The sequence below is a fragment of the Onychomys torridus genome, chromosome 4, assembly GCF_903995425.1.
Source record: "Onychomys torridus chromosome 4, mOncTor1.1, whole genome shotgun sequence".
Lineage (NCBI taxonomy): Eukaryota > Metazoa > Chordata > Mammalia > Rodentia > Cricetidae > Onychomys > Onychomys torridus.
Window position 1 is genome coordinate 19,179,367 of NC_050446.1, and position 25,174 is coordinate 19,204,540.

Consider the following 25,174-nt stretch of genomic DNA (forward strand, 5'->3'; position numbering starts at 1 on the left):
TTTAATCTGGTAGTAGTTGCCAAATATTCCACAAAGGGAAACATGCATACAAAAGCATAGACTAATACATTCCTAATTTCAAGCAGTTCTAATTATTAATTCTCATTACCAAACCACCACTATTCTCAATAGATATGCTTAAGCAAATATAGTTGAATGATAGCCTGAAGTATAACTTATTTTTTCCATAATTGGTTTACTTTTTAATTAATTCAATTAATAAAATTTAGCCTTCTTTCTCAAACTACTGGCCAAGTATCTGCTGCTTTATAAAGCAGCCACTACATTGGTGAATCTTACTGTGGGAACTTAGGGAATGAAAGATGAAAGTTGTTTAAATCCTTCATTTTCAAAAAGGATGGAATTGAAATAAGCAGTCTCTCACAAATTTTAATTCTTTGTTCTTATAAAGAAACAATAAAGTGATGCATTACATTTTTACTCTGGACTACTCTACATTTTTATATATTTTATTAAATTTTGAAATTTTTTATCAGTCTAATAAATATTTGTTACTTCAGAGAAGTGCCATAGCAAGTAATTTATAAAAATAATAAAGATTATTATTGGAATCATATTAAGTACATGAAATTATCAAAACTTAAGTATTATTACAAACTTATCCTTAAATTCCAAAACAATACTCAGGATAACATTAATGCAAGGTTCACAGAAAACAGAAATTTTATTTAGATGTATTTAGGGGGAAAAGCCATTATTGGAAGGTATCAGAAATTTTTACACTATGAGAGGATGGTTTCATGATCAATTTGTACTACTCATATAGACACACAGTGAGAGAAATTCACAGAAGCATACTAAGTTAACTTTGTGTTTTATAGCCATTGTCTTCCTGAGGGCTAAACTGTGAACACATCTTCTAGACATTACAGATGACCTCTTCAAAAGTAGAAGATACATCTGTGACCTATCCCAATCCTCTGGAAACACATTAAACTACTCCAAAAGAGAGACAGGATCCTCTAAATTGAAAAGAAACTATAAGAGCAAACCTAGTGTCACACATCTGTCATGGAAGCATTTGTAAGTCACAACTGGAGAATCTCGGTAAGCTACATAATGAGACCCCATCTAGGAAAAACATCCAGAAAAGAAGTTATCTGAAGACTCACTCATCCACCAGCATTGTGCTGCTGAGTCCTCCACAGACTTAAATTTTAAAAAGTTTCTATGAATCCCCTTATTAATTTGCAAGTTGGGCTTGACAACTCAAAACAACATGGAAGCTTTTTCTCATCAAAAAGTGAGAAGAGATGATTATAAAATCATACTGTCATATAGAAGATGAGAGTAGTCTTCACCAAATGAATGAATGAAGCATGTCATTTCCATGAATGCATGCTTCCATAATCTAAAGAATGTTGAGTCAACGATCTGTCACTGCTAATGAAAGACACACTGTTCTCAAGAAGTCTAAATCAATAAATCCAAACAAGTTATGTATGGAGGGTCCCTTTAGCTTTCCCCACCAATGCCTCAGCCTTCCCTTCTAGTCCATCTCTGTAAGTAAATGTGTTGCGACTCTGTGGGTTTGGTCCCAGGTTTTGGCACCAAAATGTGAGTTTTGCAACTCTGGAGAAATATGTCCTGACTACCTGGGGAGTCAGGCAACACCTTGAGCTGTTTCGGACAGCTCTGGCAGCTGGAGGTGAAAAGAGGCAGCCCAACCCTGGAGGGCTAAGTGTCCTGGACACCTCGAGCTTCTCAGGACAGCTCTGCCCTGGAGGTATCCCAGACACATGGATCTGCTTAGGACTGATCTGACAGCTGGAGCTGCAAAGAAGCAGTCCAACCCTGGAAGAGAAATTTTCTGACTGCTAAGGAGAGTCAGGCCTGGAATTCCTTCAGCAGGGAAGGGTATCCTGACAGTTAGGGAAAGTCAGGCCTGGAGCTGCCAGGACAGCTCTGCAGGGAAGGGTGTCCTGACTGTTCGGAGAGTTAGGCTATACATGGTGTGATAGGGGATGGTTTCCCCACAGGATACTGCAATCTTGCTTTTCTCTTAGAGAGCCGCTACAGCTGAATTTTGCCCCCACTTAAGGGAGCTTCCTAGCAGAGCTCTGCTTCTCCATCCTATGAAATTGCAAAAAATGTAGCCATCTTCTCTGGCTCAGGAGAAAAGTGTTACTTTTTCAACTCTTTCAGCTCCTCCTTGCTCTGTCCACTGAAGGACGTCTCCACAAGGATCTTCTGTTCAGCTCCTCCTTGCTCTGACCACTGAGGGATGTCTCAGCAAGGATCTTCTCTATGCCAGTGAATGAAGATCTTCACACCCAAAACTCTTCTGAGAAAGAGATTTATTTGTGAAGGAGGGGTCCAGGAGAGTAGCTGCCTGTACCAGGGTGGAGAGAACAGCTCTTTTTTTGTTTGTTTGTTTGTTTTTTTTTCGAGAGAGGGTTTCTCTGTGTAGCTTTGTGCCTTTCCCCGGACTCACTTGGTAGCCCAGGCTGGCCTCAAACTCACAGAGATCCGCCTGCCTCTGCCTCCCGAGTGCTGGGATTAAAGGCGTGCGCCACCACCACCCAGCGCTCTTTTTTCTTATCTGACCATGCAGGTTGGTTTATATAGGGTATCTTGAAGGTGAAGTTAACCAGGAGCTGACTTGGGGCCCAGGGTTCTACTTTCTTGATCTGTGATTGGCTGGTTTCACAAGTCAGTTGGCCAGGGACAGAAGTGACTCTGATTTGAGCCAAACTATATTTCTTTCACTGGCCTTATCTGAGCCATCTTTCCCTAGTTTTGGGCTCTAGGAGCAGGGTGGGTTTCTTTAGCCAGCCCCTTTTCCCTATTCCATCTTTATTCCTTTGTCAGCCTATGACCACAGGAACATGCTCTATCAGCAGCTCCCAGTTGTCACACTGAGCTGAGACATATATGCATATATGATTTTTACCATCCTTCCTCTCCTCTTTGCCTATCTTTTCTGACTTTTCCTACATTTGTCCCTGATTCCACCTCCTCTACTACCCTACCTCTATGCCCTTTTTGGAGTATACCAGAATTCCTCCAGCTATTTTACACAACCTATTTCAACCTTCCTGTCTAGCCTATCCCTGTTCTTCTGTGGAGAAATGGAGATGGGCTGATTACTGACCTACGGAAACAGTTTTTACCAGGGACCCCTCAGGTAGCCACACTGAGATTGGATACAGATGAATGATTTTCACTACACTTCCTGTCCTATATTCTTATCTCTCCAGAATTACTCTTCTCCTATGGCATACTGCTTGCAGGAGGCCCTCCTCCCACCCCACTTCTACTCCCTGGAAACTCTGTCACTTGGTGTAGACTCTCAGTTCCTGTACTTCTTACATAGTGACCCATTTCCCTCCTAACCCATCTCCATTCATTTGTATCCACCCACCAGCCTGCAGAAACACTCTTTACCAGAAACTCCACAGATACTTCATTTGTCCAGGATTCAGAATGGGCAATAGCAAAAAATAGAAATGAAATACCACCCAACAAAGACAAATCCAGACATCTATACTAGGAAACATTTCAAATATCATAATTCTCGACACCTAGACCCCAATGCAAATACACAAACTTAAAGAGCCAGGACAATATGCTTCCTCCAGAAGCCACCAACTCTATTGCAATTGGCCCAAAGAAATGTAATTTAGGTGAAGCACAAGACAAGGACTTCAACTATAACCATGACTATGTTCAAGGACCTTAAAAGGATATAAAAATAATTTAATAAAGACCGTGAAAGCACATCAACTCCACAAAAAAAAAAAAAAAAAAAAAAAACAGTTATCTAAAAGAAAGAAAGCAATTAAAGACATGAAAGTGAAATAAATTCATAAAAACATGGATTAAAGAATTTCAGGTCTTGAAGACAATATAGAAGAAATGGATAGGTCTATCAAAGAAAATGTCAAACATAAAATAATCAAGACATAAAATATTCAGGAAATATAGGATATGATGAAGAGATCAAACTTATGAAAAATAGGTATGGAGGAAAGAAGAAGAAAAATTCCAAGTCAAAGGCACAAAAATGTTTTTAATAGATTCATAGATGAAAATGTCCTCAATCTAAAGAAGGAGAAACTCATCAAGATATACAAATAGAACACCGAATCAACAGAAACAGAAAAAAATTCCCAAAACATATAATAATAAAATATATGATGGGGAAGAGATGAATCCCCTCACCTCCCACTCCTCATCACCTGTGGTAGACAGGAGAGCTGGCCTCAGGGTAATGAGAGTGGGAGATCTGTCACTTGCCCTTCCTTGGGCAGCATAGTAGAGCTGACCCTATCGGTAAACACACAATTGAGCAGGTCCTGAGGGTGTGAGAGCGGGAGGATTGACCCCAACCTACCTTATAAGCCATATGGTGGCAAGAGTCAGGAAAAGATGTCCCCTTGCCACCTGTGGCAGGCAGGAGAACTGGACTCAGGGGTCTTAAGAACAGGAAAGCTGGCCCTACCCCTCACCAGCTGCAGCCTGGTGGTGAAGATGAGGGAGAGCTGACAAGCCCAGTTACCATCCAGACACAAAAATGGGGCTATGAGTTGGCACATCCCATCATCCACCCCATCTATGAATGACTAGTGCATGGGAAGGTGCCCATCCTGCAGATCCAAAACTGCAGGATCTCCATGACACAGGGTAATGACAGGGTAGCCAGGAGGAGTCCCAGTAACATCCCCATATCAATAGTGTAATGTTAGCCAGAGGCCTTCAACCAGACCAATGACTCATTGCAATGAACACTTGTTCTAAAAGATATACTGTAGTGTGACTCATGGTGTAACACTGCAGCTTCCACTAGCAGATTTTTTTCTTTTAAATTTTATATTATTATATTGGGAAGGGGTTGCAAAGGAAAAGGGTTGATACGAAGAGATAAGGAGATGAATGGGCTTGGGATGCAAGATGTTAAATCTACAATGAATCAATAAAAAATTAAAAAAAAAAAACTCATAACATTCTGAGCATAGAGAATAAGAAACAATATTAAAATCCCCAAGGAACAAAAGACTAAGTCATATAAAAAAGACAGGCTTATTAGAATAATAACACCCAACTTTTCAATGGAGACCCTGAAAGTCATCAGAGCCTGATGAATGTTCTGCAAACTCTGAGAGACCACAGATGCTAGTTCAGACTATTATACTTAACAAAATTAAAGGAATTTTTATCTCTCAGCCAAGCTGTACAGAAGCCATTTTATGGAAAACCTCAATCTTAAGAAGTTACCCACACCCAAGAGGACACAGGAATAAATAATCCTAGTGGAAGGGAAGACCCACAAAATAACAACAAAGCATCAAGAATTAATAAACACTGCACATCAATAACTTGCAATGTAAATGGCCTCAATTCCCCAATAAAGGAACAGAATAACAGATTGGACTATAAGAGAGGATGTATCATTTTGCTGTATCTAAGAAAAACATCTCTCATCAAGATAGACATCATCTCTCCTGGTAGACAGATTGAAAAAAAATTTATTTTAAGCAAATGGAGCCAATAAGCAAGTAAGTATGGCAATTCTAGCATCAAAGAAAATAGACTTTAAACCAAAACAAATCAGAGGAGATAGGGAAGAACACTACCCACCCATTAAAAGAAAAATCCACCAAAGGGATATTGCAATTCTAAACAAGTATGCACCAAACATAAAGTCACACAAATTTATAGAAAGTAACTACACCACACCTAAAAACACATATTAATCAATTAAACAATATCTGTTTCCTGGACTACTAATGCTCCCTTTGCCTCTTTCTGGGCTATCAGTTTAGTGACCCAGAAAAACCACAAGGTATTTTTCACTATTATACCTTTGATGACTTACACAACAAGAGTAGGATACTGAGAAAAATCAGGATATTAAATAATTGGAATAAGAGAAACACTAGAGGTTAAACCAAAGTATATAGAGAATAAAGAACCATGCACAATATTTTATGTCCAAAAATATCATCCTTCTTTTTAGAATTATGAAGAGTCTTAAAACTTATACAATTTATGTTATTTTGAAGAATTGCTATATTGACCTCTTCAAACCACTAGGATGTTCTGAGTTTAAAACTGCCATGGCTCATTTCTTCTTTCCTTTCCCTGAGAATGTTATGGGTAGAGGACAGGGTGGTAGATCTATCAGTGCACAGTAGTGCATAGATGATTAATAGATGGAGAGAGCAGATGCACAACTAGTTATCCTAAAATAGTGGAAGAAACTAGTAAGAAAAGAACACACAGAGAGAAGCAAGGATTCATGATTTATGTTGCTGCACTTCTCCTATTTTGTTGACTCTTTTATTTGGTAGCCTGAGTGATCCCTTCGAACATTTACTTACCTCTTCCATTGTCCTCAGTGCCCCAGTTGTACTATAGTCAGTTCAGAGCCAGAATACCTTAGGAAGGACGTGATTCTTAATATACAAGGACACTAAGGATTGTGGAAGAAAATGTGTTCCTGACACTTAGGATGTTTCTTGCGCCATGTGAGCTCAGGAAACTCAGTATGTCTACACAGAAACTTAGTATCACACACACACACACACACACACACACACACACACACACACACACATAATCATATATACACATATACATACATACATATCGATTACTTCTTTCCTGCCGGGAATCTTTGTTGCATGACCTCTTAATGTAGCCACTCCTCCACTCCTCCTCACTCAAGCCCTGTCTTTATTTCTTTATTTTCAGGCCAGGAATTTCCTTGATAATTTCATTCTTTCATAAAAGAATTTTCTTCTTTCAGAACCTCACTGTGTCTTCTGTGTTCCTGGCCTGGTCTTTCTCTTCGTTGATGCATGACTAGGCCCTGAATCTTATACAATATTGTCAAGGTCTAAACTCTCACTGAACTCTTTGCTGAAGACCCCTTTTAGCTTTAACACACCATTGCAACAAATGCCTCTGTCCTGTAATGTATTGTTTATTTAGCAATCATAATGATATTCAAATGTAACCACATTATATACTGGTTCCTTGTGCTTACAGGTGCTGTCATTTGTTATGCACATCCTTCTCCCTGTGAGGTTCAGGAGAACAAGGATTCTGTTTTATTGGAAGCAAATATGCAAAAGCAGTTGATGTGGAAAAAAAAATAGGAATCAAGTAAAGCAGGACAGAACGTGGTTACGATTCTTAAATAAAACACAATAGCAAATATGGTACCTAAAGGATAAGATTAATTCATATTAAAATTAGGAAGTAAGTACCAGGTACATAATAGCACTCCATTGTTTCTAATTACTACAGCAAGTGTAATTCCACCAAAATAAGGCAATTTGATAGAGAACTAAACAGTAAAAATTCAGAAAAATAAACAGAAGTTGGACATGAGAACAGAAGCCTGTAATCCAGCGCTGCAGTAATGGAGGTGAGAGGATATGGAATCCAATCGGAGTTCCAGGAAAGCCTGACTATGTGAGATTCTAGTAGAGGAGAGGATGAATATGAGTGTGGATAATAACGGGACTATTTCATCTCATGTGATGTCTGATCATTAAACTACGAAAAAAGAAAGATACAATTTTCACTTTAAAAATACTGCTCTGGAGTTAAAAGCTAAATTAACAAGGAGTTAGGGAACAACAGGTATAAGCCTTAATACTTGCAGCGTTTCAGACACTTGTGTTTTACATCTAAGAAGCCTAAGAGTTTGAACAAGAAACCAAGTATCTATCAAGAGAACATAAGTATATAAAAGAAGAATGGCATTACAACAACAAAAGCAGTATCCATTAAATATGGAAACACCTAAGAATCAAGACATTTCCTGTGAAATGAAATGAAACAGATGTCTTCTTTTGGGTGAGAAATGTTGGTTCATAACATTTAGAAATGAATACAAAAAATTATAAATACTTTTATCAAATTAGAAAAAGTTATCATAGTCTGGACCTATATTTTTAATTTTTCAGAAAATGAATACAGACTTTGATCATATAAATTAAACCATTAAAGTTCTAGGGAAAAATATGGACTAATTAAAATCATAAAAGACATATGGTATTGTTTTATTTTTGTTTTTATTTATTTTATTTATGTGTGTTTCTTTTTTAATTTGAAACAAAATTGGGTAGCTATTAAATTATTACATTATCTAATTTAAAAATAAATTTACAAGGATAACAAAACTAGAGAAAAACAGAACTAAAGGAAAACTTGAAAAATTTGCAACAGACAGTAGATAGCAATTAATTTAAAATACATGAAGAAGGTGTACTAAAATTAAATCACATCTAAAAACTGGAAAACAGTAGTGGTTTTTACATTTCTGAATTGTGGCTTACCCTCATTTTCCATAATCTTGTATATTAATTGTTGCCCATTTTATTTAACAATTTATAAATTAATGTTCAAGGGGAAATATCAATTGTTTCTTTAAATTGATATCTTCATAAAATCCCTGTGTATATTTGTTTAGTTATCTTTTATAATGATAACAAACTGTATTTTGCACTGAAAAATACAAAATTAATGAAATACTGAATAGATATATGGGTTTCTCTGCTTAGGATACTCAATATATTTTTGTCTGTTTTGATAATGTTACCATTTCACTTTTATTTGAATTAGTAATTGATTTTCTAAACAATAATGACATAATTAGAAGAAATAAATTCAATTTGATGTTTCATGTTGTACATGATTCCTTATATTATTCCAAACACATAAAAAACTAAATAAATGCATTCCAAAATTATGAGAGAATATTTATCATTAATATGGGATGATATTTTTATACCTATTAACAAACTATACAGACAGACTCATCTGTATTTCCTCCTCACTGATAGAGTTAAGTAGCAATCGAATCAATTTAAAAATTCCAAAGCATAGTATAGTGATATGGCTATTATTAATTCATATACTCATCTGGTGCAATTCCCAACTACAACATTTTCAACTTGTGAAATTGTGATAATATGGTAGTATTAAAATCTATTATGATCATACTCTAAGGAATAGAATCTGTTATATAAGCTTGCCAGTGTTTTCCACAAGGATTAAATCTATGAAAAGTTGAATGAATATGGACTTGGGCTTTCTCTCTCTTTCACTTTCTCTCTCTCTCTCTCTCTCTCTCTCTCTCTCTCTCTCTCTCTCTTTCTCTCTCTCTCTCGTGTGTGTGCATAGCAAACAGCATGCATATATTGGTTAATTCATATGAGTGAGATTGCAGGGGGAAGAATAATTTTTAGATAAATATTTGTTTTGTTATCTTTTGTAATGATAACAAACTGTATTTTGCACTGAAAAATTCAAAATTAATGAAATACTGAATAGATAATTCATATTCATTGCTTAGACATTCTATTTTTTGGTAATGAGTAAATAATATGAAATATGCAAACAATAATAGCTTCAAACCTTCTGGAAAAATACAGGAAATTGTATGTGTATTATTAAAATGGGAAATACTGTGGGCTTGGCTCAATAAAAAATGGATCCATATTGAATAATATGATAATTCCAAGAGTTTCATGATATGAAAAATACACTCTGATCAGATGTTATGCCGCTAACCTTCTTCAGTAGCATGTATTATGACTCCAATTATGTGTTCTCACTATTGTTTTAGGTAACATTAGCATTGAGCCTGAGTGAAAATGAATGTATAGCCTGAATGTTAGAATATTTGAAGGTCAGTGGGTGCAAAGGGCAAATGGGATATAAAACTCTAGAATATTTTTAAAATTATTCTCTCTAGAATATCTTACATAATACTTCCAAATTAAGTATTATAAATTATAGCTACAGTTATCATTGTTACCTGTCAATTGCATGCTGTTTTGCTAACAGTATTTTTAAATTATTCCTTCTTTTTGCAAAACTCTCTAAAGGAAATATTTTTATTAGAAGATTCTGACATTTGAAAAGGGGTTTTAGGACACTTATACAATGAGTAATATTGGGGATTTGTGTGTGTGTGTGTGTGACAGGGTCTTTCTTGTGTAGCCCTGGCTGTCCTGAAAGTCATTCTGTAGACCAGCTTAATCTCAAACCTACTTTTCATCAGTTTCCCTTACTGTGGAACACAGATTGTTCTCTCATGAGACTCCTGTGAGCACAGGAGTAGCCACAACTGCCCAGGTACAAACACCCCACACACAAAGGATATTCCACAAATACTCTTTCTCTCTTTTCACAGTAAAGAATTGATAGTGTATGCTTCTCTGTGCTTACAGAAAAGCCATCAGAAACATGTCATCTTCTTGACATCATAACTGGAAGCATTATGCCTGTTCATATGTGCTATGTGTTAGTGTAAGGCAATGGTTTTCACCAGTCCCTGGGCTCTAGTTACTAATCTAATCTTTCCTTCTATTTTTAAAACTTCAAACTCTGCTATCTCTTAACAACTAGACTCGTGTCACTCAATTCCTCCTAGACAACTCTATATAAAGTCTTGGGCTTCCTAAGTGCTATTACTAATAAAATGCTTAGAATATTCCCTCAACATACATGAAATCTATGCTCACTCACACATCCACTAAGGAACCTGAGTCTTCTGCTCTGTCTCAGTGATGGCAGCCATTTAGTCCATGTCTCAGAGTAGAAACGGTGTTCACTTTTGGTACAACTGACACTCCTGTAACCCATCCTTTCCTGCTGCTTCTGCAACCTTATGACATTGCAAGAGCCCTCTGCTCTGCCATTCCTGTGCATCTACCTCAGCTCGGCATTGAGCCACATCTGACATCACATTTTTGTTATATAGACCATCTTCAAAATTGTGCTATCATCATTTCTTAATGAAATCTTGTCATATAACTTTCCTCTCACAAGCCTTTGATGTTCCATCCCACAAGATGAAAAATCCTTTTACCCATGGAAGAATAGGTTTCAGGAGTTGGCTCTGCTCTCCTGCATTTTCTACTTTGCTTGCCAGACTCTTTATTGGATGCTGTTCTCTGACCTTACCATCAAACTCTGCAAAGTACATTCTTTCAAGTCTCTTTTATCCCCCCTTCCTCCATTCCCTTCTTTCTTGGCCTTTCTGCATTTTCATGCAACCCACTTTCTCTCTTTTTGTGTATTTCAATTGTACAGTGTCCACCTTCATACCTCACTTCTCCATATTTTCTATCTAATTGACATTAAAAGTTTTCATAGCACAGATTAAATATAGTCTTCTCATTGGAACTTTATCTTCCCCACAGGGGATTTAATAGGCCAAAATGTAGTTAATAAGTTGATTAGGAAACAGCTTCTAAATAAAATATGTAACACAGAACAAACCATTATAGACCTTGAGGAGATAAATCATCATATTGACAATCATCCATAAAAATTAAGCAAGAATTGGAGAAACATTGTAAATCTCTCATGGGCTAGGATAAGTGGTGTGAGTTTTCATATTGACAGTCTATAAATCATGTCTATTATAGATTATTATTTAACAACTATCATTTCATTTAGATGGATTATTAACATTCTTGTGAGATAAAATAACAAACAATAACAACAACAACAACAACAAAACATTAAAACACACACATGCCCAGGGAAAGAGATCAAATAGCTGTTGGATACCCCAAACTGAAGTGACTCACAGCGAGAGCAAATCTGCCTCTAACGTAGGAGGATGTGTGCATGGGGGAGGCATGGAGAGAAGAGTATAAGGTTCCTCTCTATAGAAGGGATTAACAATAAAATGATGTCAAATAACTTTATATGTCTTTTATTCATTAATATGCTCCAAAGGAAATATTTTAGAAGTTAATGGAAATACATATTTGTTAACATTCAGAATTGAAACATTTACTGCAAAATAATGCCACACTTTATCTGCACAATACAACTACCCATATAATTTATTTCCTTTTTTATCTAAAAATATATGGCAATGAATAATCCAGAGAGTCATAGTTATCATTTTATATACAATGTCATGAATCGGTAGCTATGTAGGCATAAATCAAAGCAATGAAAAAGAAGAAATCAACAAAAAACAACATATTTTGTCACATGAAGAAATAAATGGACAGTAACATTTAAGGTAACACACACACACACACACACACACACACACACACACACACACCTTAATAGAACTATCAATAAAACAAAGTTTCCATTTGCTTTTAAGTGAGCTCCTTAAGCTGCCTAGTTTAATGAATCTTTTTAACACAACTTGAATGATGGGTATGCTGGGATTTTGATAAGTTAGAGGCTTGCACAATTATTTTTGTAGATAGATTTCATCACCAGTTCTGACTAATACAGCAGACAGCATTGGAGACTGGACCTTTGCTGGGTCATATACAAACATTGGCTACATACATGTGCTTCAGCTGCAATATTTAAATAGTTTCCCCAAATACTTTGAGGCTGAATTTTCTTCTACTACTAATTGCTGTATGCTTAAGGAACACAAGACTAATTAAGGTAGGAAATTTACTCTGAAGACATTACATAATTCACCATCCAAAGAGAAGTTATTTCTGTACTGTTTTATGTGATTCATTATGACAGCCTGTAGCTTAGACATGCAATGGAGAATAGACCGCCAATTTATACTGGGAAATAGAAAAACAAAGACCAAGAGAAAACACAGCACTGCCCCCACAAATTCCAGTGGATTCCATCAATTATCTCCCCATGTTTTGTTTTAGCTAAAGTTATCAGTTTCCAAGATTGTATACATACAGAGAATGCTGTGAAGGATTTGACGAGTTACGTGGAAGCTATAATAAAGTGGGTCACAGGTAAAACTTGATATCCACAAGAACTTAGCAACTCATGATTGCATTGATTCTAAATGTCTGCTGCTCACTTCCATTAACACAAGTGTTTCAAAGCCTGCAAAAGCTAGTCTCAGACTCCTAAGTTGTACAGCAATAACATATTACAAAAAACAGAAACTGGTTGGCAAAAGAAGGTGTCTTTTCATCTTGAATCCCCTCATTCATAATGAGAGTTTTATTTATCAAAAGGCAAGTGACCTTAAATTTCATTGTTTTTCCTTCCTTTGATATTTATCAAACATAATTCATTTATTCATATAATTCAATTTATCACCCATGTACTGGGTACTGTGGAGAGTGGAACACTGGATACAAAATGATGAACAAAGACACACTTGATCTGATGGCAAACTAATTAGGAAAAATGTACCTCTGTGTAAGAGCCTGCAAAATAATCAAGTATATAAACTGCTGTTAATGCCCTGAAGCTGCCAACTGGGGAGGGGAAAGATATATGGGTTAAACCATGAAGTTGATTTAGATTTTCAGTGTGCTAGAATTTCTTATTGAAAGTAAATTAAAGTGAATGTACACTATAGGAAGATGGACAGGCTTAGGTAAATGAATAAGTTGAAATAAAATCTAAAAAGCTTTTATATCTGTTACTCCATTCTATAGATACTTCCTATTTCACTATAAGCAGACTATCTAACCGTTGAAACCCCACACACTGCCAATATAAAGATGCTAACAAACTATATACGCCTTTCGATTATTTGAAAAATGAATGATACAAATACCAAATCAGGGTGATTTGTAAAGTATGGGAAGTCTGAGGTGAGAAGGGCTTTTTGAATGATTGATAATTTCCCCTTTAGGAGATGCTTTTCCCATTGTTGTAATTTTAAATGCTTTGTTAAACTCAGTTTTAAAGCTGCATGCTAAAGGTCCAGGGCACATCAGCCTAATACACTTAGCATTAGGAAATTAGTTTACATGATAGCCCCAGAGGGGAGCAAAGTGCCCCCATCTCTGAAAGTTCTCAGAACTGAGGCTCATATGTCATTGTTCCTGGAATACTGGCCAGAGACTATGGCACTTCCTGGACTTAGGAGTCCAACCAGCTTACCAGAATTTCTAAGCCTTTGATAATATCTGAAGCTGTGCTTGTTAAAGTGATGAGTTGAAAGATTCTGGGAAGTATCTGCCTCAGTATTGAATGTTAATAGCATAAGAGTCTATGGTGTGCTTTTGTAAAATATGCATGGATTGTCAAATGCCTACAATGAGCAAATTAACACATTTTATTTCACATAATTGTTTTGATAAATATACAAAATTTGTCTATTGAAACTATGATCATAATTATATAAAGTTATATACTTTAAATACATTTACTTTTAATTTGTTAATTATGTCTTGACAAATCTGAGAAAAGACTGTATAAACATTTAAATATACATTACACATATAATAATTTCATAAGTCTGAAAAGGGCAGTGGTATTTTTAGAATCAAAACTTCAAATAAGAGACTAGACTTTAGCAATTACAATGGAAATTATTTAAAGGAATATTACTTTTATAATGTTGTTATAGCATTGTTTCCCTTCTAACATTGAAACATGCCATATAAGCAGAAGCCCTACCAGCTCATCTCAAGGTTAGTCTTACCCAGACTCCAGCATTATGATATTATACAAAGAAGCAGCTGCAGAGCATCACACATAAGCAGCCTTGCGACCTGTACTAAATCAAACCTGATCCACTGCAAAGCCAGCATGCTATGACTGAGGGGTGGGATTCATGCCAATAATGTAAGTTTCCTTAAGGTTAGCTATCAATAAAAATAATTCATCATACTGACAAGAGAAAGGATCTCAAGTTAAACCAAAAGAAAATCAGTTTACAAATCTGACATCCATTCAGTAAACTTTAGGAGAAAGCCACAAAGGTGCTTTCTTCTTAAAGCAAACCATGAACAGTCTCTTCTCCTAAAAAGATGAAGAATATATATAACACTGAAGTTTATATGTATGAATGCTAGATAGATATAGGTATAGATATAGATATGGATATGGATATAGATATAGATTAGATATAGATATAGATATAGATATAGATATAGATAGATAGATATATCACCCCTTGGGAGAGAGGACATTAGGACTGACTTTTGTTGAAATGCCTTTCACAGGTCCCTGTCTTGAATGTTTGTTCCCCAGCCCATAGAGCTATCTAAGGAGGATTGGGACATTTAAGGGGTGGGCCTAGGTGCCAGAAGAAAGTCACTCTTGTGAAACTTAATGTTACACCCTGCTCCTGGTTTCTGCTGTGCTTTCTACTTCCCAGCTCATGGCAATAAGCAGCCTTTGCCATGTGCTCATGCTGTTGTGAACCTCGCTCAGCCATGGCCCTCCAGACATGATGCTTAAATAGCAGGTAGTCAGCAGTCCAAGCAAAGATTTGTTCTGTAAGATGTTTCTGTACTATTCTCAGAGATGCAAACATGACTAATATAATGACACTAAATTAAGGGTCTTAAAACAAATTTATTTAGGAAAACCTAAATGGAAATTAAGTCTTAAAAACTGAATAATTTATTCCTAACATGGAGGCATCATGGTCTAGGACAAACTTCTATTTATACATTTTTTTTTTGCATTCCAGTAAATAAGGGATAAATTATATAGCCATCTTAAGAACTTTACATTTGAAATAAAAACATGATCCATTTTTTCATCATGAAACTTATGAGTACATAGCTTCTTAAAGCACAACAGAAAGCTGTCAAATTAAAGTTTTCAAAACACATAACAAAGGTATGTTCGCAGGACTCCCTAGCTCTGAAGGCAGGCTTTTGGTCTCATGTGTTTTAGGAAGCAGAAAATAAATCTTCATTCAACAATGCTGAATGATCTCTGAATTGTGTCTGTTACAAGTTCAAAGAAACCTGGTGAAGCTCTGGGAAAGATGATCAAGGGAAGCATTTCTGGAAGGACTGAATTTGGATGGGAAGCCAGTTCTCCTATGGAATGGAAGAGTTTCAGGTGTTCTGGGGAATAACTGTCTTCACTTGTAGATATATCACACAAAAAAGTTCAGTCAATAAGATATTTCAGAAGTTAATATAAAAGCTTACTAAAATAATTAATATACTTAATAGCAGTAAACATACCATTTACATTGCTTCAACTGCTGCTTCTTTAATGTCACATTCAAGTCTTCTTAGCACTCAGATAGAAGTCAGTGTATATATGACACTGCAATGTTCTGATCCACCTTGAAGTATTCTTAGGCAGCAGATTTTGTGATTTTTTTTTTAAAGTTTCAAACCTAATCTGGATCTCCATTGTGCCAAACTCCCTACCCCTCCAACTCCACACCTGGCTCTTCTTCCTTCCATGCACTCCAGGCACACAGTTCTTCATAGGGCTTATCTTGTACTTTCCAGAACATTCCCAGAATCAATACTGATAAAAATGAGTGCTAAAGAGACTCCCTGACACCATGAGGACGTTTTGAGACCCCTACATAATCTTAAGAGAATATTCCCTCCTCTAGGAATAAATTGTCTCACTAATTAGTATTTTTTTCAAAATAACACATATTTTGTATGGATAAATTTTGTTTCAATAATCTTAGCTTGCCAAATTAATGTCATAAATTTTATACTAATTTATTTTTTAGCAACTATAAGCAATTTTGTGCTTGATAATATTGGTTCCCATAGGAAGTTAGATAGAAGTCTCAGCAATCTTGGGATACCTAATAATTTAAATATTTCTATGATTTTCCTATTTCCTTTTTCACTGTTTTTGAGTGTTCTATTACTTTGCTTATATATAATTTTACTTTCAAAGCCTGTTCAACTATTACATGTTGTATATTCATATGAGAATGTGTGTGTGTGTGTGTGTTGTATTTAATTTTTGCATTAACTTTTCCTGGGGAGATGTAAACACATTTGTCTATTCACCCTAATGGGGCAATGAAGACACAAACCAAATGAACAATTTCATCTAATCAAAACTTGGGAGAGGTAGTGAGACTATTTGACTCATTTTGAGCATATGTTACTTATATAAATGTATAGGTGACCCCCCCCAAACAGCTGTATTACCACAAAGTCCCTCCCCATCATTGATAGTGATTCCTGGAACCTGCATCAGTTAGCCTTTCCCTTCCTATATGCTCTAGCATCTCTGTCTTAGTCAGAGTTTTTATGGTTTAACAAAATACCATGATGGAAAGTAAGTTGGGGAAGAAAAGGTTTATTCAACTTATACTTCCACAGCACTGTTCATCATAGAAGGAAGTCAGGATGAGAACTCAATCAGATCAGGAACCCGGAGGCAGGAGCTGATACAGAGGCCATGGGGGAATGGTGCTTATTGCTTTGCTCCCTATGGCTTACTCAGCATGCTTTCTTATAGAACCTAGGACCACCATGCCAGGTATGGCACCACCCAAAATAGACTGGGCCCTCCCTTATCAATAACTAATTAGGAAAATGCCTTATAGCAGATCTTATGAAGGCATTTTTTTTCAATCAAGTTCCCCTCCTTCCAGATAACTCTAGTTTGTGTGTCAAGTTGATATAAAAGACTAGCCAGCACAGTCCTCCAAGATAACCTAAAGCTGGGATGGGATTAGGTGGTAGTGATGGCTGGAATCCCAGATGAGGTTCTATGAGCTTACCTCCCTCCTGCTGTTAGGTGGTATTAACAGATCTTTTACAGAGTCACATAGACTGAGCTATCTCATATTGTTTTAAAGGCCATAATAGAGCAGTGATCTGCAGCTCTAAAACATTGGATTAGAGTACTGATATTTCGGAGTCTTTGTGCTTTAAAAATGAAGAAAACAGTATTATAATATTTACCAATAATAGGAGCCATAGCCTATGAAAGTAGAAATCTGATAAACAAGCAATGTGCTTCTTTTCCTGTATAAGGTTTTGTCATCTGAGGATGTCACTAAAGGAATCCACTAGGAAACTGTTTTCCCGTTTCTTTCTAGAGCAATGACGACTCATTTGCTAATAAACTATCTTTGAGAAATTCTAGAAAATAGAAAAAACACAAAATAATATTTAGAAACATTTTATTTTAAAAATTGGGGTCTGGCGAGAGGGTTCTGTGGGTAAGAACACTTGTGCAATTGTGAGGATCTGATACTGGGATCTCCAACATGGATGCCAGAGTCCAGGCATGACCCCAACACTGTGGGGAAAAGGAGGAGGTGGGGTTTGGTTCGACTCCTAGGGCTTTCTGGCCAACAGTGTAGCTGGAAAAACAGTGAGCTCCATCCAGGTTCAGTGAGAAATGTAATGCAGAAGAGAAGAAAGAAAAGATGGTTTGATTAATTCAAATAACCATGGTTCAGTAATGAGCTAACTCACAGTATCATGCTGGTCTTAGTGTAATCAGGGGTGTGAAGCTGTAACCCTGCTCCTTCAACAGTACAGCTGAATATGAGTCTTGTGACATTGCCATTTTATTGTGTAACAATTCACAAAGAACAGCAATTTTGTTGCCAACAACTTGCCAAGCAATTGTGATTTTCTTGGTAGGTAGTTGAGGCAAATGCTGGTTCTTTTACTCCAATCCCAATTCTAATATCGACTCTCATTATTTACCATGATATATGTAGTAACAGTAATAACTCTCTGTATTAACAGTAAATTTATCAATCTATCATCTATCTATCTATCTATCTATCTATCTATCTATCATCTATCTATCTATCTATCTATGTATCTATCTGCCTATCTAAACTTCAGAATGGTAAAGAGTTAAAGAGGCCATAGCAGAGTTTAGAGTTTCAAAAGGCCGTAGAGGCAGAAGCCAAGAGAAACTGATGGGAATGCCAAAATTCTCTGTTGGTACAATGTAATAAATCAGTTCCGAGGTCTGCTGGAGATGCTGTGGGAGGGCAGGTTGTTACAGGGTCACAGGTTTGAGCCAAGCCTTGGGGTCAAGTAGAGCCAAGTCCAGATGAGTGGACAGGTACATGGATGAATGCCAGGTACAGACAGATGGAAAGGTGGGTAGACAGAAGGTAAATTGAGAAAGCGGCATCAACCGTGGAGACAGAGCCCAGGGGAACCCCAGGCACAGTCAGGAGTTCTCTGCCTGTCAGGGGCTGGATGGATACACTGGGTAGTGTGACAAAAGGTGAAGTGAGACCTTCACCTTTTAAGTATTTTTGTGCTTCTCTTTCTGAATTCTAGAAGTAGGGATTGCATCCTCTCCTCAGCGGGCTGCATCTGATAAATTCTCAGGCCTGATTTCCCAGATATGATTTCAATACACACCTGTCCTCTGTTTCCAATTACTTTGATATTTATAGGAAATCCCCCTTTCTACTTTCAGGAGTAAGGTATTTATTACACTGTGCCTACTGTAGCATGCTAGACAGATGGTAATGTACATATGTCCATCAGGGTGCAGAGTCATGCTAATTCTGCATCTGCACTCAAAATAGGGTCAGTTACTGCTTATAAAACAAAGTGTCTCTGGTCCAGGTTCAGCCTGAAAAGCCACTAATTTCCACAAAATGCAGTAACTTAGTGCAGAGCACAGCCAGATCTCAACATATACCAGCCAAGAGAAGTAACTACTATAGTGTGAACTACAGCACAGTGATAATCCTACTTGTAAAGTGCAGTAGAAACTATGGCTTTTATTCATCAAGATACCATTTAGAAAGGATCAGCAATCTTGCCTATCAATAAAGCTATTGTGTAAAATACTGTAATTAGCAACTGACTTCTTCAGCTGGCTTAAAGTAAATCCTACAACTTGAGGTAAGAAAGGATCCCGAGACAATCACATTGTGTGCCTTTACATGCCTTTGAACATTGACGGGATTTTCCCATGCTGACAGCTGTTTCAGATGTTTTGGCAAAACATTAATCATTAGACTGAGTTGAGCTGTTCCGTCCCCACCTTATTGCAAACACTGACTTCAGATTTACATCCATGAACTTGGACAATATTTTCTAGAGATAAAATATTATATTCCACTGGACTACAGTAGGATAGATTGTCTCCTCTTCTAAGAGTTATTTAGCATTTGTTAACTCCTTAATTGATATTACCATCTTTAGTATTTATCTTATACTTTACAATACCAATAATCTAAAAATTTGTTTCCACAACTATAATCAAGGTGTGAAGTGGGAATTTGCATTTTTTTTTAGAATTGTAGTTAATCTCCAAACAGGATGATACTAAATCTTCAACAAATTGTATGATTTGAATATTTAATGACATTGAGTAAATTTTCATACTGAAAAAGAAGTAAATATATATAGACCTACAACTTGAGTAGGCTTTGAGAAAGTAGACACAATTCAAGATAATGAAATCAGCAATTACAACATCAGAAAACAATGAGTCCTCAGTGAACCTGAGTTTACACACCATCCATTCGTCTTCACCTTTGATTCTAACATAAAACATCTGAAAGGCATTGTGAAGTATTTAGAAGGTGCAAAGCAAAATAATCATATTTTCAGAGTATTTCTGATTTCTTCTCCATTTTTCCCATGAAGAAACTGATTAGTGAGATAAGACAGTAGCTGACAGAGACAAGAGCTAAGCTAATCAATACATTTGTCACTGTTGCATGGTCACCATCCCACATCTGGATGAGAGAAGTGGGCAAAGGTTGTTTGGATCTTTACTTCCAACCACCACTAAGCCTCTTTCCAGTAGCTGGATCCATCTCATTAAATAGGGAAAGTAGCAAATGTCTGGATTTCAGAGAAACCTCCCTGGACCACAGAATCACATCGCCCTGTCATGATCTGTCTTCACCCTCTTGCTGTTTGATTCCAATAAACTCTGGGTATCTTGTACAGTCTCCCAGGCATACTCTTTGTGAATCAAATCATTCATAAGCAAGTGCCTTGAGGTTTAGTTCATCTCACTTCCTTGACATTCATCAGAACCAATGGCTCTCATTTGGTTTAGTGTCGAATAACTACTTTTGCAGCACAAAATCTACTGTCTACATCATGAGCTGCATGCTCTTTCCCAACCTTCCCACATTGCCTCCATCCCTCATGAAAAGGGAGATAGTAAAATGCATCCTTCAGTGCCAGCTTCCCAAATGTTTATTTGTTTTTATCCAATGAGAAAAATAGAAGATAGAGAGGTTAAATGTCCTGGTGTGGATTATATAGTGAGGAGTTAAGCAAAACTCTAAAGGAGAATCAGCTCTTTCCACTTCACTTAATGTTATAAAAGAGATCTTTCCCAGGCAGTATGTGTGTGTCAGAATAAACCTTTCAAGTGTGTGTTCCCCCATAAAAATCTTCATTATCCCTGGAACTCCAGATACTAAAATCAGAACACTATTGTAGTTAGAGTTTTCCTTCCTGGCCCATAGTCAGGACAAATCTCTCTCATCCATCAGGTCCATAGACGCTCAGACCCAACCAAGTAAACACACAGAAATTTATATTGCTTAAACTGCTTGGCCGTTAGCTCAGGCCTACCATTGTCTAGTTCTTTTTCTTATATTTATCCCATTTTTATAAATCTATATTTTGCCATGTGGATTGTGGCTTACCAGTACCTTACATTTTTCTTGTAATGTCAGTGGCTGGTTGTGTCTGTCTACCCAGCCTTCCATTTCCCACAATGCTACTCCTCCTTGTCTCGCCTACCCTATCCTTCCTGCCTGGCTACTGGCCAATTAGCACTTTATTTATTTTAACCAATCAGAGCAACACATTTGACATACAGAACATCCCACAGCACACTATAGCACCAGATTTTATTTCCATGGAGAAAAAGCCAAATAAGAGCATACAAACATATTTGAAACTTGGCCTTAGTTACTGAGACAAAACAGCTAATCCCAGTTTTAGACAGAAGCCAATAAAGACATAAAGTTGGGCCTGCAAATATAGCTTGGGGGCAGACGACTTCCCTGCTATGTATTAGGTCCTGTCATCTGCAGTATGGGGGGAAAAGGACAGAAAGTGTTGAATAATTAATTTATACAGTCTTGTAGGTACTAAATTATGGTCATGATTCAATCCCATTTTATATTAGAATATGAAATTTTTAAAATGTAGACTAATAGATCTTCAATGATTCTGATACATTACCAAAATAAAAGAAAACATGAGTGTGTTCTACTTTTAAGAAAATGCTTAAAAATATTTTGGTATCTGTCACCATGAAGTATTTTTTATTATCAGGATGTTCCACCTCCCAACCAAGTTAAATCTTCCCAGAACAGTTGAAATGTACTACTGCTTGTTTGAATGAGTAACAGCTGGTCACTTCATAACCATATACTTCATGACCCTTCATATGCTTGAAGATCATTATTAAGTTACCCTTCAGCCTTCTATGATGTGATAGACCCTATAAAAGAACCATCAGGCAGAGAAATCATTAGAAGCACCACCAGGCACCATCATTAAAGTCACCATCTGGTATAACTGGAAATGTCAGCAAATAGAGACTGCATATTGATGGCCATGCTATGTTTATGCCTTTTAACTGGTCAGCAATGTTAATTATAATTACATCTTCATTGTAGGATTTTATAGCCTATGTGGACAAATGAACATACACTCGATTAACTAACTGCAGACTAAATGGAAAATGGTTCTCAGGCTAATGTTCCAAACACTATTAGTACTTTCTTTGTTAACTAATATTTCCAAACTCAAGTGCTGAGCAAACTGACAACCTGGCTTTGTTTCCAGGGACTGAACTTCTTTTCTAACAAAAACTAAATGACTTCATTATTTACATGTTAAAAACAAGGAAATGGCTTTTGTTTTCAGAGTTCCACCAGGTCTATTTTAGTGTGAACTGTTTTAGATTGTTACAAAGTAGTGATCTATTAATACTTCGCATTGATACTTATTAGTTTATGTAGAATTATTAGCAATTAAAACATTTATTTTAATAAATGTCATAAACAAATAGCAAAAACTTTGAAAGGTGAGTTTTGTGCATTATATTCTTTATTATTGCTACATACATATGAATAGATAGATGATAGATAGATATCAATGATAGAGATATAAATGTAGAAAAATATAACCTACTGAGCTAATTTAGCTCCTATGTGTGTTTAGGACTAACTGGAAAGGTGATTTTTTTTTAAACTTGTCTTCTCTTGAGCTTGGTGTTTCACATATGCTAGAATGAATGAGTCATATATGTTTCTTGTTTCTATATCAACAAAGAACTAGAAACTTTTCAAAAGAAATCGTCTGGACACAATGTTCAGTCATTTTTGTGGGGCTTTACACTATAAGTACTCTGTAACAACTATTTGCATACTACACACATTGTATTAAATAGTCTAAATAACCTAGAGGTAATTTAAATTATGCAGGGGAACTGGATAACTTATAGTCAAGTACAATGCTACTTAATATGAAGTGTTGAGAACCCTTGGAAGCACAGTTGCCAGAGATGACACAAACCCTGTGTCAAAAGCAAAACACAACAAAGCAGAAACAACAACAACAAAAAATAAATAAACCTACAAACAAACCTACACCCACCATATAGAAAGCATGTTGTAATAATCTGAAGGAGATATCCTCTATAATCTCAGACATCTGAATAGCCTGTGCCCAGTTGGAGGTGCTGTTTGGGGAGGCTGAAGAGGTGTGGATTTGTTGAAGAAGTATGCTACTGGGAGTGGGCTTTCAGAGTTTAAAGATTCATGTCATTTTCAGTTTGCTCTCTCTGCTTCTTGCTTCTGGTTGGAGATATGAATTCTCAGCTGGTTCTGTAGCTTTAACTGCTGCCTGTTGCCATGGATGCCTGTCATTATGGACTCATATCACTCTAGAATTATAAGGCAAGTAATCCTTTCTTTTTATAAGCTGCCTTGGTCATGGTGTATTATCGCAGCAACAGAAAGTAACCAATACATGTGTATTACTACAAGTTTGGACATAGAAATAGTAAAGAAACAGTACATCTCAATTCAGATATTTAGGTAAGGATACATACTTTATTATTACTTAGCAATTACTGTTCACAGCTCTTACATACGGTTCTGTGGAGTAATGAAACTCCATAAGTTTGAAGTCCAACTATCACAGTGTTGTTTTACTATCAATAATTTTGAGCCTTTTTAAATTAAAGTATTTATTTGACAATGGGAATTATTCTTAAGAATTCCTCAGGTGAGGGTGACCCACAGTTTCCTATGTTTGTTTACAGCCACCACATGAAACCCTTACATTTCTTTCTTTAACTCTTCTGCCTACTTCATTTTGATTATTCAGAAGCCTAGATAGATTTTCACAGACATTCACATTTTAATTAATTATGTATGGATAAAAAGTCTTTCTTCAAGTAGAGTAAAACATTGAATTATGATAATTAGTGGATGAACAGTTTATAGTGTAGACCTCTGTTAACATGTTACAAATTTATTTATAAGACTGAGTATCAATTTTCAGTCAATGTACAAATCTTTTAAGCTTGAAGAGCAATAAATGATAATATTCTGAAACATGTGCCAGAGAATGGGAAATACAAGTATTTCTGATTTTATTGTTCAAATGTACAGAGTGACCAAGCCCATTTGGAATATCTGGGTCTTACTGAAGTGTAAGCAATGAACAGAAATAACTTGAGAATGTAAGTACAACCACATCGGGGTTGTGTGTTTGATAACATGTACATGTGGACATATTTAGAAGAGAGTCTACTTTGGACACTATTGTCTTAGAAGCAATGTAACATCCATAGCAAAGAGTAATCCCCATTTTCTTTTACAGTTAGTTTGATTCACTGACCTAATTTCAAAAGTGGAAATTACCATCAGCCTTTGAATATGAAAAAAATTATAAAATAAAAATAACAACTATGCTGATAGGTCTCAGTTTTCTATCCCATACTCAACAATACTACATCCTTTTTTTTTCTCCTTGCTCTAAAAAAGTGGTAACTGTTAAGTTTACCAGTTGGAGGACACAGAACAGCAAAAAGCTGAGTGTTTTTCTCTCTATACCTCCACACTTTCTGCTCGGGGGTACATTTTCAAAAATATATCTCACACAGACACAATCACACACACACACACACACACACAAACACACACACACACACACTTCTGTTAGGGTGCTGGAGAAGTTCCACAAAAGACCACCATTCACATATGCAATCAACAAGAACAAGAACGTTTATTATCCCAGCATGCTGGGGTCGACCATCCTACACAAAAGCAAGATGGGGATGACCCTGAGAGAAGCAACCAGGCTCCTTTGAAGCACTGTCAAGGGGAGTTGCTAGGGCAGTTAGGTCATTTCAGATATGATTGGCTAACACAAGTGGCAATCATATTAGTATGTTCTAATTGGCTAGTGCTGGCAGGAGCTGGTTATGGCTACAGCTTTTCCATTTTGGGGCAGGCCTGGACAAGTCCTTGGCTTTGTCCTTATTTGGTTATTACTTTGAA

General features: G+C 36.4%; 1 protein-coding gene across 7 annotated transcripts in view; it reads right to left on the reverse strand.

Annotated features, from left to right (window-relative positions):
* The window catches only part of Lrp1b (LDL receptor related protein 1B), a 1,919,409-nt gene that overhangs the window by 915,022 nt on the left and 979,213 nt on the right, over positions 1 to 25,174 (reverse strand). The gene's annotated exons all lie outside the window — the stretch shown is intronic.